This window comes from Euleptes europaea, chromosome 3, assembly GCF_029931775.1.
Source record: "Euleptes europaea isolate rEulEur1 chromosome 3, rEulEur1.hap1, whole genome shotgun sequence".
In the NCBI taxonomy this organism is placed as follows: domain Eukaryota; kingdom Metazoa; phylum Chordata; class Lepidosauria; order Squamata; family Sphaerodactylidae; genus Euleptes; species Euleptes europaea.
The window spans coordinates 7,494,852-7,509,448 of NC_079314.1; the positions used below are offsets into that span (position 1 = coordinate 7,494,852).

Sequence of the window (14,597 nt, forward strand, 5' to 3'; positions counted from 1 at the left end):
CTGCCTCAGTTGCCCAGTCTCTTAATGGACTTGGTACAACTCAGCTTTTGTACGAGCAAAGAGTTTGCGCCTTTTGTCCACTTGTTCAGCAGCTTCCCCAATGGGTATTCCTGCTTTACTCATATAAAATATTCCTTGCCACAGAGTTAAGATTAGCACCATCTCCCCACCACTGAAGAAACTAAGTGCCCCACCATGCACTTCAATGCACTTTGACATGGTTCAATTAACTCTAATGCAGCTTGAAGAATATTAGCAGCAGGCAACAAGTTAGCTACTTTGAAGAATAGAATTATAGTTCTCACTGCAAAGAAAAGGACCGGTATCCATGTTTGGGGCAGTTCAAACCTCCCTGTCCCCAGAGGCCACAGTGGGGTGAGGGGAGAAACACAACAGTTAAAGTCCGCTCAGGAACAACACACCGGACCCGAGGACAGCCAACTGCCCAGTCACCTGGTAGCAAGTCAATCACCTTCCAGCCACCAGGAAAGAAAAGTTGGAAATTGGAAGAAAGCTGGTTTGTTGTGACTCATTGTGTGTGTGTGTGTGTGTGTGTGTGTGTGTGTGTGTGTGTGTGTGTGTGCATGCACCGTAAGTCATGACTCATGGCGACCCCATAGGGTTTTCAGGGAAAGAGACATTCAGAGGTGGTTTGCCATTGCCAGCCTCCGCATGGGCTGAGAGCGTTTGGAGAGAACTGTGACTGGCCCAAGGTCACCCAGCAGGCTTCACATGGAGGAGCCGGGAATCAAACTTGGTTCTCCAGTTTAGAGTCCACCGCTCTCAACCACCACGCCGTGCTGGCTCCTTAGTCATTTCCATGCTCCAAATTAGCCCAGTCACGGGTGTGGACTTCACACCAAGGCAGGCAGGGTGGGTTTGCTCGGCTGAAACTCGTGTTCAAAGCCTTTGCGATTCTGTAGAGCAAAACCCCCAAACCTTTGTCATGTGTGAATGCTTCTAAATAAGCACCAAGAAATACTTCTGCAGGCAGGCAGCTTTTCGACCTCCAGCAGATCCGCAGAGCGTGCACAGGCAGCAACCAAAGCATTGCTACACATCCGCAGAGCGACACCTGCATTCTAAGAGAGGGTTGTTGTTTTTTTCTTTTTTTTTTCAAGAAATTTTACACGGGGACAGAGATCACCCTTTCAAGCTGTCTGGTTCTAAGCATTTGCTATGCAAATCCAGGCTGTTATTTTTAACTGTTGGAGACATTCGCTGGTTCCAGCTGACCTCCGACCTCTCCCTTCCTTCCTGCTGCCGAAGGGAGTCTTTTATATTCAGCGCGTGCTAAAAAGGAGCGGGCGCTTTATTTCTCCCTCCCCCCCCCCATCCAAGCAGATCACGTGTGCAAGAACAATGTCCTCTGGACTATGGGAACTGGTAAAATTCACTGCTGCAAGATTTTGCAACGGCTACCGGCATCAAGAGTTTGTTTTGTTCATGTATCAACAACCACTGCTCAAGGTAACCAGGAATGGAGCCTCCATGGACAGAGCCAATCTACCCTCTGAATAACAAATGCGAAGCCAAATAAACAGATATGGCGACTGCACCTGCTCTCGAGCTGCTCAAAGGCCTCTAACTGGCTGCCATTGGCAAGAGGATGCTGGAACAAACAGGCTTGGGGACTATCCAGCAGAAGTGCGACATGCTCCCAAGGAAACAGGCACAGGATTGTGCTTTCACACATGCTGAATAATCCACTTTCAATGCTCTTTGCAACTGGATTTTACTGTGTGAAACAACAAAATCCACTTACAAATGATCATTAAAGTACACTGAAAGTGTATTGTTCAGAGTATGTGAAAGCAAGGGATAAATGTTTGATTCACAATTCTGGGCAGCACCTAGCCCCACCTCAAAACCTACCCCCCCCCCCAGGAAGTCCAATGGAAACTCAATGGTATGGGAAACAGTAGCATACCAGTTGAGTCTTCATGCCTTCTCTCCCCCGTGCCCTTCCTCATTGCTGAAAATTTAAATAATGTAAGCTCCGTGCGGCAGAGAATTTTCAGCACCATTAGACTACAATTCCCAGAGTTCTTTGGGGGAAAGCGACAACTGTATAATAGCTATAAAGCTGACTCTTAAGTTTGTAGCAGAGATGCTCCCCAGACAGTTAAAGATCCACAACGAAAAATCTGCATTCCTATTCACTCCACTGCAAAGAAACACATGGCATGGGCTCAGGAGACATGAGATTCAACCCTACGGAGAAGCCAGGTTCCTGGAAACCCATTAGCCTTCTGATGTCCAGCCAGCGGCACACCGCAAAGACTCGATGTGGATCTCCAATAAAAAAATAAACCATCCAGTTGAGAGACACTCACTAGTCTGTCCGGCTGCAGCGGGAAAGCCCCACGCAGCACATCCCCAGTTTCTACCTGCCGCAGGAGGGCAGCGACATCACTGGGGGGTTGGGACAAGAACACCAGGGGATTCCCCAATGCCGCTTGGGCTACAGCCGACAGGTATGGGGGAATCTCAGAAGCATCACTATCGCCTGAAAGCACAGACCCTTTCCGGAGCACTAAGTGAAGAAAGCGGGCCGGCTGGCAAGGTTGATCGGGGTGTCTGGTTGCAAGGAGAACCATCTTCTCACCGTCCTGGGAGCTGGCGGAGAAAGCAGTAGAGCCTACTTCGTTAACCATGGGATTCAATCTGCATACATCTGCATATGGGGGGAATTTGAAGGAAGGAAAAGCATACTTTGTTTCCAAGTGATGCATGCACAAAGGGCAACACGCTTCTTCTGAAGAAGCATTCCCCCTTCTCTCCCATGCAGAAGGGAAAGCATCTTCCAAAATAACGTTCTCCATCTGCAGATTCTATATGTAGTTGTCTTCAACATTTAAAAGGACTGGTCACTCAAACGCTTTCTACCCCTGCATTTTTATCCCACCCAACTGCCAAGATCAGGACCCCGCGCACCAGTCCCCCTCCCATTTTACCCTCACAGCAACCCTCTAAGGTAGGTGTGGCTAAAAGAGAAGAACCGGCATACAGTCATTCAGTGAGTTTCATGGCAGAGTAAGGACTCAAACCCAGGCCCTCCTCCACTTTCCCACAGTGGCTCCGTAACAGTGGCTTCCACCACAGATTAATCGGCTGACAGTGCGATCCGATGCAGAACTGCTTCACTCCAAGCCCACAAAAATAAATGAGACAACAGGAGTAACTCCGCATAGAACTGCGCTTTAAATGTAACAGTGTGGCAAAGCACTCTCTTTGTAGCACCAGAGGGAATTGAAGCCACCAGGCTTTACAGTGCAATTTTATGCAGAGTTACTTCAGTCTAAGCCCATTAAAATGAATAGCCTCAGACTGGAGTAACTCTCCTTAGGATTGTACCGTTAGTCCCAAACAAGACTGCATCTCAGGTACCACGAGTCAGGATATCACAGCCTATCTGCCCAGTGCAATATTGTCTCTGCGTGATGGCAACAAATACATCAGAAGAGTACTGCAGGATTAGGCCAGGATGGGCCCTTCTCTCTTAGCATTCCATTTTCACAATCATAGAATCATAGAGTTGGAAGGGGACCACCAGGGTCATCTAGTCCAACCCTCTGCACAATGCAGGAAATTCACAACTCACTCCTCCCGCACACACACCCAGTGACCCCTACTACATGGCCAGAAGAAGGCCAATGATCAACCAGTGGCTTCCAGGAAGACCACAAGCAAAGCATGAAAACATGAGCCTATCCTAAGCAACTGACGCCCACTGCCTTTGAACATGGAGGTTCCATTTAGCCACACGGGTTAATGAGCGCAGCAGAGAGGTGGGCTGAAATTAATGAGCAAGCGGCAACGCAGGAGTTAACCTCTCCCTCCTCCACCCACCGGCTGCCCCAAAGTGATCTTGACAGGCAGGAAACAGCATCATAATAGCCGGCAATAAACCTAGGGAGGCTAAGGGAGGCCAGACTGTGCCCAGGAGAGGGAGCTGCCGGTGACTCAGCCTCCGGGGGAACAGCCCTCTATTCAAAGCCCGGGCAGGCCAAGCAAGCCGGCTTGGCAGAGATGCGCTTTCCCAGCACCGTGGGGTTCCAGGCACAAACACACAGAACACCCACAGCTGCAGTGTGTGCGTGTGGGGGGAGATGGTGCATCATCATGCCCCCCCTCCCCGGTGCAACTACACCAATTATTAACGGTGTACCTGACAACCCATCACTAGTAGTCTTTTAAGTCAGGGGTCCCGACGTGGTGCCCGAGAGATCCATGACATCTGCCGACACGTTACGTGGTGCCTTCCAAGTGTTTTCAGAAAGCGAGTGGAGCCGGGTGGAGCTCTTGCCCATGGCAGCGTCTGACAGGCCGCTTGAGACCGGACTGGCTGGGCAGACTTTTTAAAAGCTGCTTTGGTGTCAGCTGGTTTTATTCTCTCTCTCTCACTCCTCTTTTCCAGGGTATTCCCCTGAACGTGGACTTCCTGTGGGTGGGTGTCTGGCTCCGGCTCCCATGGCAGCCATTTTCTGGTCACACCCACCACCCTGTTTCAGAATTTCAAAGATACCCACAGGCTCAAAAAGAGAGGGGGACCCCCGCTTTAAGTTCTCTCTGCTGTCTGCTTCCTATTGTTGTTCGTCTGCATTATTTACTGACGGTATTTGCAGCTGATCGGTTAAGCGCTTTCAGGTCTTGCGTAGTTTTATTGTTCTTTTGTTTTATTGAATTGTACGGCAGCCTGAGAACACAAACGGAGTTTACCCAAAAAAAAAAAAAAGGCAAATAAATAAGCCCCATTTTGAAGCCTCTATTATAAAAGAACAATTCAGACACAGCAGACAAATATTTACACCCTTGGCAGCAAACTTTACATGGTAGCATTAAGGGAGGGGGTACCGGCCTCCAAACTTACAATCCAGCTGCAGGTGCTACACCGTTCATTCCAATGAGCAGATGACATAGAGCAGATGGCACAGAACATAAAAACTGCCTTGATGGAAGCAAACCAAAGGGCTTAATCTCATCCAGCAACCTGCTTCCAGTCAAAGGTGCCTAGAAATTTCCCAAGGAAGGCATGAAGTCAATGGCGATCTGTGTTCATCTTTAGCGCCTGTTCTTCAGAACATGGAGGTTCCACATCATGTGTATAACCATTATTCCGCACCCCCCCTTCACAGAGTTAAGCAGAACAGGAGTTGGTTTTTATATGCCAACTTTCTCTATCACTTAAGGAAGAATCAAACCAGCTTACAATCACCTTCCCTTCCCCTCCCCACAACAGACACCCTGTGAGGTAGGTGGGGCTGAGAGAGTTCGGAGAGAACTGTGACTAGCCCAAGGTCACCCAGCTGGCTTCATGTGGAGGAGTGGGGGAAACCAACCCAGTTCACCAGATTAGCATTCGTCACTCATGTGGAGGAGTGGGGAATCAAACCTGGTTCTCCAGATCAGACTCCGCTGCTCCAAACCACCACTTTTAACCACTATACCACGCTGGCTCTCAACAACAATGGGAGGTCCAGTGATACAGCTTAGGCTCCTCCAGGGAAGGACAACTGTTCAGGGGAACAGCATGTGTTTTGCGTGTACAAAATTATGCAGGGGGTGGAGAGAGTTAACAAAGAAATTTCCCCTTCTATCAAAATACCAGAACTCAATGGCATCCAGTGAAGCTGATGGGCACAAGATTCCAGACAGACAAAAGGAAATACCTCTTTACACAGTGTGGAATTCGCTGCCAGATAACGTAGCGATGACTGAAGGGTGACTAAAGGGAACCTCCACAATCAGAGGCAGTCAACCTCTGAATCCCAGTGCCGAGAGAGCATCAGAGGAAGGCCTCGGCCTCTGTACCCTGTTGCTGGACCTCCAGAGGATCTGGCTCATCGCTGTGTCAGACAGGATGCTGGGCTAGATGGACCACTAGATGGTCTCATCCAGCAGGGCCCTTCTTATGCCTTTAGGTTCTGAAGGTCTCATGTTCAACCCCGGGCATCTCCACTCAAAATGATCTCAGGCGGCAGGCGCTGCAAAAGATTTTAGCTTGTAATCTCAAAGAGCTTTGAACTATCAAGGGTGGACCACGGTAGGCTAGAGGGACCAGTTTACCTCCCTCTCTTTTCCAGGGAAAGACTGATGAAGGGCAGGGTACGATTCCCCCATTGCACAATTTATGTACTTTTCTTTCACCTCTACTTTTGGCACCCAATGAATTCTCAGGGAGTGTGCAGGTTACATGCGGAAAAGAAGGCTACGATTTTACTATCCGCTCCCATCCTCCCCTTTCCCTCATAGCTCATTCCTTCTACTCTCACAGCAGGAGAGAGTAGCATTCTCCAATCCTGTCTCCCCTTAGCCTCCAGAACTCTGCACACGCTCAAAGGCACTATCTTCTGGACCGTTAATTCACACGCTGCAAGGCTAACCACACTGCTGTTCCCAGCCAGGTTCAAATCAAGTTTTCACCCCGGGAGCCGGTCTGTGGAGCTGGAATCCCACAAACTCTCCCCAAAGAGATGAAAGGAAGCTTCTAGCCCTGACGGCTGCAAAGGAAAGCTTGGATGTGTCAGAAGACTAGACTCTGCCACTCTCATCTGTGCTTCAGTAGCGTCCACACCCGAAGGACCACCCCTCTCCTCACATGAACCCGCTTCTCCTATCAAGTTCTGGCCACAGAGAGCTTCTTCTGACGCCTGCCTCCTTCCCCCTGGAAAGTTAAACCGAAATCTCTCTGCAGCGGCTTCCAAGGGAGGTCAGAAGAGGCTGTTCTGTTCCAAATGTCTGTAAGCGATGAAAAGACTCTGCTTCTCAGCTTGGCTTTTGAAGTGAGCCGTTTGCACGCCAAGTTTCTCTCTCGCTCTATCTGCCAGCAGCGAAGGATGCGACGGGGCGGCTTCCATCCTGGAGGCCCCCCCAGCGATTCGTGTCGAGCCTCTTGGAATCCAGAGCTCTTCCCTTTCCTGTCCAGCAAAGGGCTGAAGCAGCAGGGAGCTGGACTCCTGTTTCCGCTCCTCCACAAAAACATCAGCCTCAAGTGCCCAGAAAGAAAAAGGAGCCGGGGCCACCAACAAGGGGAAGGGCGAGGAAAGGGGGGGCAGAAAGCAGCGCAGGCAAGACTGCGAAGTCCACGGATCTCGGCCCTGGCTGCAAACTCACTAAGGAGGACTTCAGTTAGCCTCTGTCGGTCACCACCTCCCCCTCCACCCCCCCCCACAATAGCAGGAGGATAGCAACTCTGGCCTACGGTACTTATTTGTGGTAATGCAAACGAACCCTTAAAAAGCACTGTCGTTCAGCGTCTTATTATTAGAACTGGGGTTTGCAGCAGCTCAGCCCCTGAACCTGTTTTGAGCAGCACCAGCCCATTGTGGAATCCGTGAAATACATTCCATGTGCCTGTCTGAGCATCCAAGATGCCTCCGTCTGGCCACACAGGAACCCTTCATCCGGAGGGCTGGTGCCTGAAAGGAGGTTTTCTGGAATAACAGCCAGAAAGGCTTGGAAGAGACTTCCGCACACTCTGAATAATGCACTTTCAATAGACCCTAGGAATCATTTGTGAGTAGGCCTGGCTATTTTACACAGTAAAATCCAGTTGCAAAGTGGATTGAAAATGGACTGAAATTGCATTACTCAACCTGTGTGAACGTAGTAAGTTTCCGTTTCCAAAGAGGGCCAGGAAAGAGGACGGACGTGTTAGAAGGGAATGGTCAGCCAAGGAGAGCCTGCTGCACTGGGGACAGCAGAGACCCACATGACCCCTTCAATGGTTAAACCCCCCCACCTTCTGGCAAGTCCTTCCTCTGTGCCCCCACCCCATCTCTTTTCCCACCCCCTTCACCTCCAGCAATGTCCTGTCTCCTACCCTGTTGCCCCATAGCTAAACTGAGGGCTCCAGAGTCTAAATCCAAAACCATTAACCCTTCCTTTGCCAGTTACTACTTTTTCTTTAAGTCAGAGGTTCCCAAACTGTGCTCCGTGGAGCACTTGGTGTTCCATGAAACATCTCCTAGTGCTCCATGAAGAGATTGGAAAGAAAAATACTACTATAATTTGGTTTAGTCTATAGGTGCTCAGTGAAAATTAGTGCTCCGTGATGAATTTCTCCATGATTCAAAAAGTTTGGAAACCTTTGCTTTAAGTTATATGCTTGCATCCAGTGGCTCCAAAGGCCCCTCCCTGGATTTAGCCTAACCGAACTTGTAAAGTAGGTTTGGCGAGAGATGGATGGCTAAGCGGGGATCTGAACTCGATTCTCTACGGACACCAGCTTTGTTACCAGTGCCTGCTCTTGTGCCCTTCCTGGCAATGGGATCCGCAGCCCTTTTGCAGATGATAACGGTTCAGCCCTCGGCCACGGTGAAAGCCGCCCTTCCAATTTCCACCGACAAAATTGTGAAGGACGCACAGGCATGGCCAACAGCCCTTTTTTGGCCAGTTGGCAACCTTTCCACATGCAACACACCCAGACAGACAGGAAGGCCTCTCTCACACACCCTCAGCCTGCGCACCCAACAGGAGCCCGTTTCAAGACCCCCACAGATCAAGGCAGGCACAAGTGAAACGCAGCACCTACACAGCCAAGTAGGTATGCATGAGCCGAAAACCACCTGTGGCGACCAAGTAACTCAAAGCACACACAACAGTGGGAGGCATGGACGAATTATTGCAGAAATGAACTTAAATGTGATATTAAGAAATATATTTTGATCTAATTCAGTGTGGATATATTAGACATGGATGTTTTGGTTACAATTGAATTAGACAAATAATACAAAGAGAGAAACAACGTTAAATAAAAGGTTAGAGGAGGGGAAGTTAATGAATTATACTTTTTGATATGTGAACTGGAATGTATAATTTGGAAAAACTAAAAAAAATTATTAAAAAAAAAAAAAAGCACACACCACACAAGCATGCACAAACTGCATGCTTACGCACAAATGAAGATGCAACTAAACTCCCCAAAAAAAGAACTCCGAGGAAGAGCTGGGCAGGCCCCCTCCTCTTGCAGGCACAGCCGCACACGGGGTGGGGTGGGGTGGGGGGACGCCACCCGTTGGTTACCCAGCGGACCCCTAAAGGTCCTTCACGCCAACCAGCGCCGAGCCGCGCAACGCACCGGAGCCCGGAGCGGCCGGCGGGGTCCGCAGCCCTCCGCGCGCGCAGCCCCAGCTCGCTGCCCCGAGGAGGCGGCGGCGGCGGCGGGCCCGGGCGCTGCGGGGAGCGCGCGGGGGAGGCAGGAAGGCGCCGGGGCGCCGCGAGACGGAGGCGGCCGCGGGAGCGGCGAGGCAGGCGGGGCCGGGTTTCGGTCTGGCGGCTCCGCTCTCGGGGACCGGGACGGGACGGGTGGGGAGCCGCCGGGCGCGTCCGGGCGAAGGCGGATCCGGAGCTCTTAATCCGGAGCTCTTAATCCGTTGCTCCGACGCCCCCCCCCCCACGCGTACCTTCTGGTCGACGATGGAGCAGGCCAGCTGCTTGACGTGGGCCACGTCGGAGGCGGCGGGCAGCAGGACGGACTCGCGGGTCAGCCCGATCTGCAGCTGGAAGGAGACGCCCTGGCCGGGCGGGGGGGCGGCGGCGGGCGGCGGCGGGGGGGGCGGCTCGGGGGGCGGGGGGGCGGCGGCGGCGCCGGGCGGGGAGGCCATGGCTCCGGGGCGGCCGCGGGCTCGGCGAGAGGGCGCCCCGACGGCCGCGCGCCCGACTTGCCCCAAGAAACTTTCTTTCCCCCCCCCCCGGGCGAGAAGGAAGTCCCTTGAGTGGCGGGCCGCCAGGCCAATGGCGAGCGGCGCCGGTGAAGTCACGCCGCCCCGCCCCGTCGCTCCGGAGGGGGGGAGGGGCCGGCTTCTTGCCCGACGGCGAGGGGGCCCCTGGGCACGTGCAAAGCGCAGCTCCCCCGCCGACGGAGCGAGAGTCGCACGCCCCCGACCCCTGCTCCTTGCGGCCAAGGGAAATGCGCTCTGCCCGTGCTCTGGAATGGTCTCGCTCTTAGCCCCCGGGCTTTGGGGGCGGGGGGGCAGAGGCCCTCCGTGTGCGGCCCTGGGCGAGCTGAGGAGGCGTCTGCGGCCGCGGAAGAGCCCTCCGACCGTCGCTGAAAGGGTGCCAGGCGCTGGACGTGGGGAGGGCTACCCGTGTCTCGCCGCCTGCCGGACGTCCACGAACGTGTGAAGCGGCCTGCCCGCGCAGCCCCTCCAGGGGGTCCTGCCGACGAGGGCTTTCCCCCGCCACCCAAGGAGGGGCGCCCGGGGATGGATGCGGGGCCTTGCCTGGGGTCGACGGGAGGCTCTCGGGGGCTCGGGCGGAGAGAGGGCGGAGAGCTGCAGAGGAAGACCCCCCGACCCCACCCCACCCCAGACGTGCAGGGGCGCCCTGCTGCTCCGAGGGGGAATGGCACCCACCCACCCCCCGGGGCGTGGGGCGGACGCGCGCTGCCGGCCTGGCCTCTTGCGCCCCCTCGGGCGACAGCGCCGCCTGCTGGCCGCCCCGGGCCCGCTCCGGCCCGGCGGCGGCGCTTCGCTCTTACCGAGCGGTGGTTTGGGAACCGGCGTGGCCAATCCGCTTGCGAGCCAAGCCCTTGATCTCGCCGCAAAGGGGAAAACAGCGGCGACTGGATGGACTCAAATGCAAGTCTAGGTTAACCCCCCCAACAAAAAAATGTACCTTTATAAAAAGAGAGGGGCGGGGTCTTTTTACCTTCCAATATAAGTTAATGGAATTTGTCCAGTAATAATTTTTGTGGGTGTATAACATTTTTAGATGGGCGGAGGATTGCCTTCCTTGTGTGTGTGTAAAGTGCCGTCAAATCGCAGCCGACTTATGGCGACCCCTTTTTGGGGTTTTCATGGCAAGAGACTATCAGAGGTGGTTTTTCCTCTGCACAGCAACCCTGGTATTCCTTGGGGGTCTCCCATCCAAATACTAACCAGGGCTGACCCTGCTTAGCTTCTGAGATCTGGCGAGATCAGGCTAGCCTGGGCCATCCTAGGAGTTAATAAAGTACCTGATCGCTGGTGGGCCGGTTGCAGTGTGGAGACTAGAGGCAGTGTGGGGTAGTGGATAGAGTGAAGGCCCAGGATCTTGGGTGACCCGAGTTCGAATCCCCACTTCTACCATGGAAGCTCACTGGGTGACCTTGGGTCCGTCACAAACGCTCAGCCTGGCCTTCCTTGCGGGGTGGTGGGTGTGAAAAAGGAGGTGGGGAGAAGAATGTACTAAACTGCTTTGAGTCCCATATGGGGAGAAAAGCGGGAGATAAATGGATGCATACACATATGCAAGAAGGCTTGGAAAGATCTGGGTCTCATCCAGCAAGACATTTCCACTCTCTGGAAGCAAGAGCACAGATTTAGGATCACTCAAGGTAGGACGGGTTTTGCCTTAGAGACTCCCGCTAGCCTCACATGTACATTCATTCTTTGAAAAAGTAATACATGTTAGTGGACCATGATTAAACTGGCCCACCCCTGCTCTAAGGCATTTGGATGATTTATTTACTTGCTTCATTTATACTCCACCTTTCTCCCCAATGAGAATCCACGGTGGCTTACATAATTCTCCTGTCCTCCATTTTATCCTCGCAACGACCCTGTCAGGTAGGTCAGGCTGAGAGTCTTGTGACAGGCCATGGTCTCCCAGCCAGTTTTCTCAGCAGAGTAGGGATCCGAACCTGGGTCTCCCACATCCTGGTCCAGCAATATAACCTCTATACCATGCTGGCTACCCGCCAAAAGGGCCTGCATTTCTAGATTTGGGGGTGGAGCCTGGGGAGGACGGGCCTCCATGGGGTACAATGCCGTAGAGTCCACCCTGCAAAGCATCCATTTCCTCCAGGGGAACATCTCTGTAGCCAAGATGAGCTGCAATTCTGGGGGATCTCCAGGGCCCACCTGGAGGCTGGCATCCCTACTCACGCGTCATCCTGGTCTGCTGGGAGCAGGTGCGGATTTTCCCTCTCCCTTTTTCTTCCCCGGGCAGTGTTTCCTGGGAATTGAGGAAGCCTCTTACATTGACTTCCTCCTAGGAGAGGAGAAAGTAGTTCTCATATCTAGACCTGCCTGCTCCATCTTTCCTTTTCCTGGGCAAGGTGTGTGTGTGTGCGTGTTTCTGCCTCCCAGCTCCACAGCGCTTGGCAGGAGCATCTCATTTTTCTGCGTGATGTTGAACGTGGCCTGCCAGAAGGGGGTGCGGAGGACACAAGAAGATCCTCCAGCAACCCCTACTGTATGACCTTCATTGACTTTCCCCCCTAGGATGGATTTGGGATGTTTAACACTAAAAGTGCCCCAGGTTGTGCCAAATGTGTTAACTATCCCAAATTGTCACCTTCCTGAGAATTGTAACTCAATCCTGTGTGTGTGTATACCAAAGTCTACCAAAGTCACTATGCCAGGGAGGTTCCCAAAAATGCACAGGGGCACCCTAGATTGACATTTGTACCCCACCTTTTCCCTCACTGTGGACCCAAAGCGGTTGGCATTGTCCTCCTGCCCTGTTTTATCCTCACAACAATCCTGTGAGGTAGGCTGAGAGTGTGACTGGCCCAAGGTCCCCGGCAAGCTTCCATGGCAGAGTGGGGATTCGAACCTGGGACTCATGTTATTCCAGCAGCTGGTGCACAGACTAAGTAGGATCTAGTCCACAGAAGCTTAAACTGGAGTACAAATTTGTTAGCCGGAAGGTTCCACAGTAAGAATCCGGTTTATTTACGCAAGACGTTCCGCCGCATTAATGGGATTCATTTCCATACAGTTCCGTTCAGGGTTGCAACCTTGGAGATAAAGCTATTGGGAGCGGTCTTTTTGAAAAGTATTAAACTGTAACAGTTTAACACTTAAAAAAAAACTTTCTAAGGTTCCCATTCTAAAAAAACTTTCTAAGGTTCCCATTCTAAACGCAATTGTGCGCGCGCGTTATGACACATAGACGCGTGCACACGATTGCTTTTAGGATTGCAACTTGACAGGTGAAAACGACGACGACTCAACTCCCCAGACCTTGAAGCGTTCAACCACCTAAAAGTCGGGCTCGGGCTGTGGGTCACTCGGGTCCAGCCTCGTTTCTCCCGCCCGCGTCTCCCCGGGCAAATGGCGCGCCGGCAGCCCTCCCTCCGGCCCTGCGGACCCGCCTCTGCCCCGCCGGCTCTGCTCGGCAGCCCACGAAGACCGCCTGGCGCTTGGCAGGCGCTTTCCTTCCCCGGGGGGTTCCTGTTGCGTGTGCGTGCTCGGGGCGCGGACGGGGGGCTTCCCGCCGGGACATGCTCCCCCCAGCCCACTTGTAGCCCGGCTCCTGGTGCGGGAGTTCCCAAGCCGGACGGCAGGCGGACTCCGAGGAGCCGAGCCTCTCGCTGGCGACCCAGCCCAGGAGGAGCTCCCCCCCTCTCCGCCGCCCTGCCTCCGGCCTTCCTGCGGCTCGGCCGGCGCAGAGAGACATCCTGTTGGCGCGGGAGACGCGCCTGGAGAGACCGGCCCAGCACGGGCGGCGTCCAGGGCGCTCGGGAGGGGTTGCTGGGCTACCCAGCCCGGGCAGGGCAGGGCCCGCAGCGCCTGGGCTTACATTAGGCCGGGGGAGGGGGCCTGAAGCCCTCCTGTTCCCAGGCCTGCCCGGGCAGCGTGGCCCCAAGCCAAGCCGAGCTGCAGGCGGAGTTCTGCCTTTATTTGGGGGCCTGCTTTTGGCCACCGATCAGTTTCCCGAGCGGTGAGCAGGAAGACAACGCAGTAAACGATGTTGGGGGTCACCGCACTTGTATTCCCAGCGATGTATTAAGAGTTTGAAAACGTTATAAAAAATATGGTTCGCACTTTCTATGTATTCCCACCAGTGTATTAAAGAGTTTGAAAACGTTATAAAAAAATACTGTTCCCTCTTTGGGGGTTACCGCACTTTGTATTCCCAGCGATGTATTAAGAGTTTGAAAACGTTATAAAAAATATGGTTCGCACTTTCTATGTATTCCCACAGATGAATTCAGAGTTTGAAAACGTTATAAAAAAATACTGTTCGCTCTTTGGGGGTTACCGCACTTTGTATTCCCAGCGATGTATTAAGAGTTTGAAAACGTTATAAAAAATATGGTTCGCACTTTCTGTGTATTCCCAGCGATGTATTAAGAGTTTGAAAATGTTGTAAAAAACATCGCTTTAAAAGGGTTTTTGGATACCACGGCTTATAAATGGTTGGAAGACGGCTTCACAGCTAAAGGGGCCAAACAAAGTGCGAACAGTGTTTTTTATAACGTTTTCAAACTCTTTAATACATCGGTGGGAATACATAGAAAGTGCGAACAGTATTTTTTGTAACGTTTTCAAACTCTTAATACATTGCTGGGTATACAAGTGCGGTAACCCACTTTGTTCGGCCCCTTTAGCTGTAAAGACGTCTTCCAACCATTTATAAGCCGTGGTATCCAAAAAACCTTTTAAAGCAATGTTTTTTATAACATTTGTAAACTCTTAATACATCGCTGGGAAGATCCCAATGGGATGCAAAGGGCATTTTGCAAGCTCCATCACTAACTGGATGACGGCCTTATACAGATTATTGTCTACTCAGACTGGCAGCAGATCTCCAGGGGCTCAGGTGATGCGAGGCAGGAGGGCAGACTGAGTGTGATGAGCTGGTATGGGCACACGTCTGGGGCA

The 14,597-nt window shown here is 52.8% G+C and overlaps 1 protein-coding gene across 1 annotated transcript in view; it reads right to left on the reverse strand.

Annotated features, from left to right (window-relative positions):
* PRKD2 (protein kinase D2) overlaps positions 1-9,515 on the reverse strand; it is a 34,464-nt gene extending 24,949 nt beyond the window's left edge. The window contains exon 1 of the mRNA XM_056846154.1: positions 9,408-9,515. The gene's annotated coding sequence lies outside the window, so the exon portion shown is untranslated. The remainder of the gene's footprint in view (positions 1-9,407) is intronic.
* Positions 9,516-14,597: the final 5,082 nt, after the last annotated feature.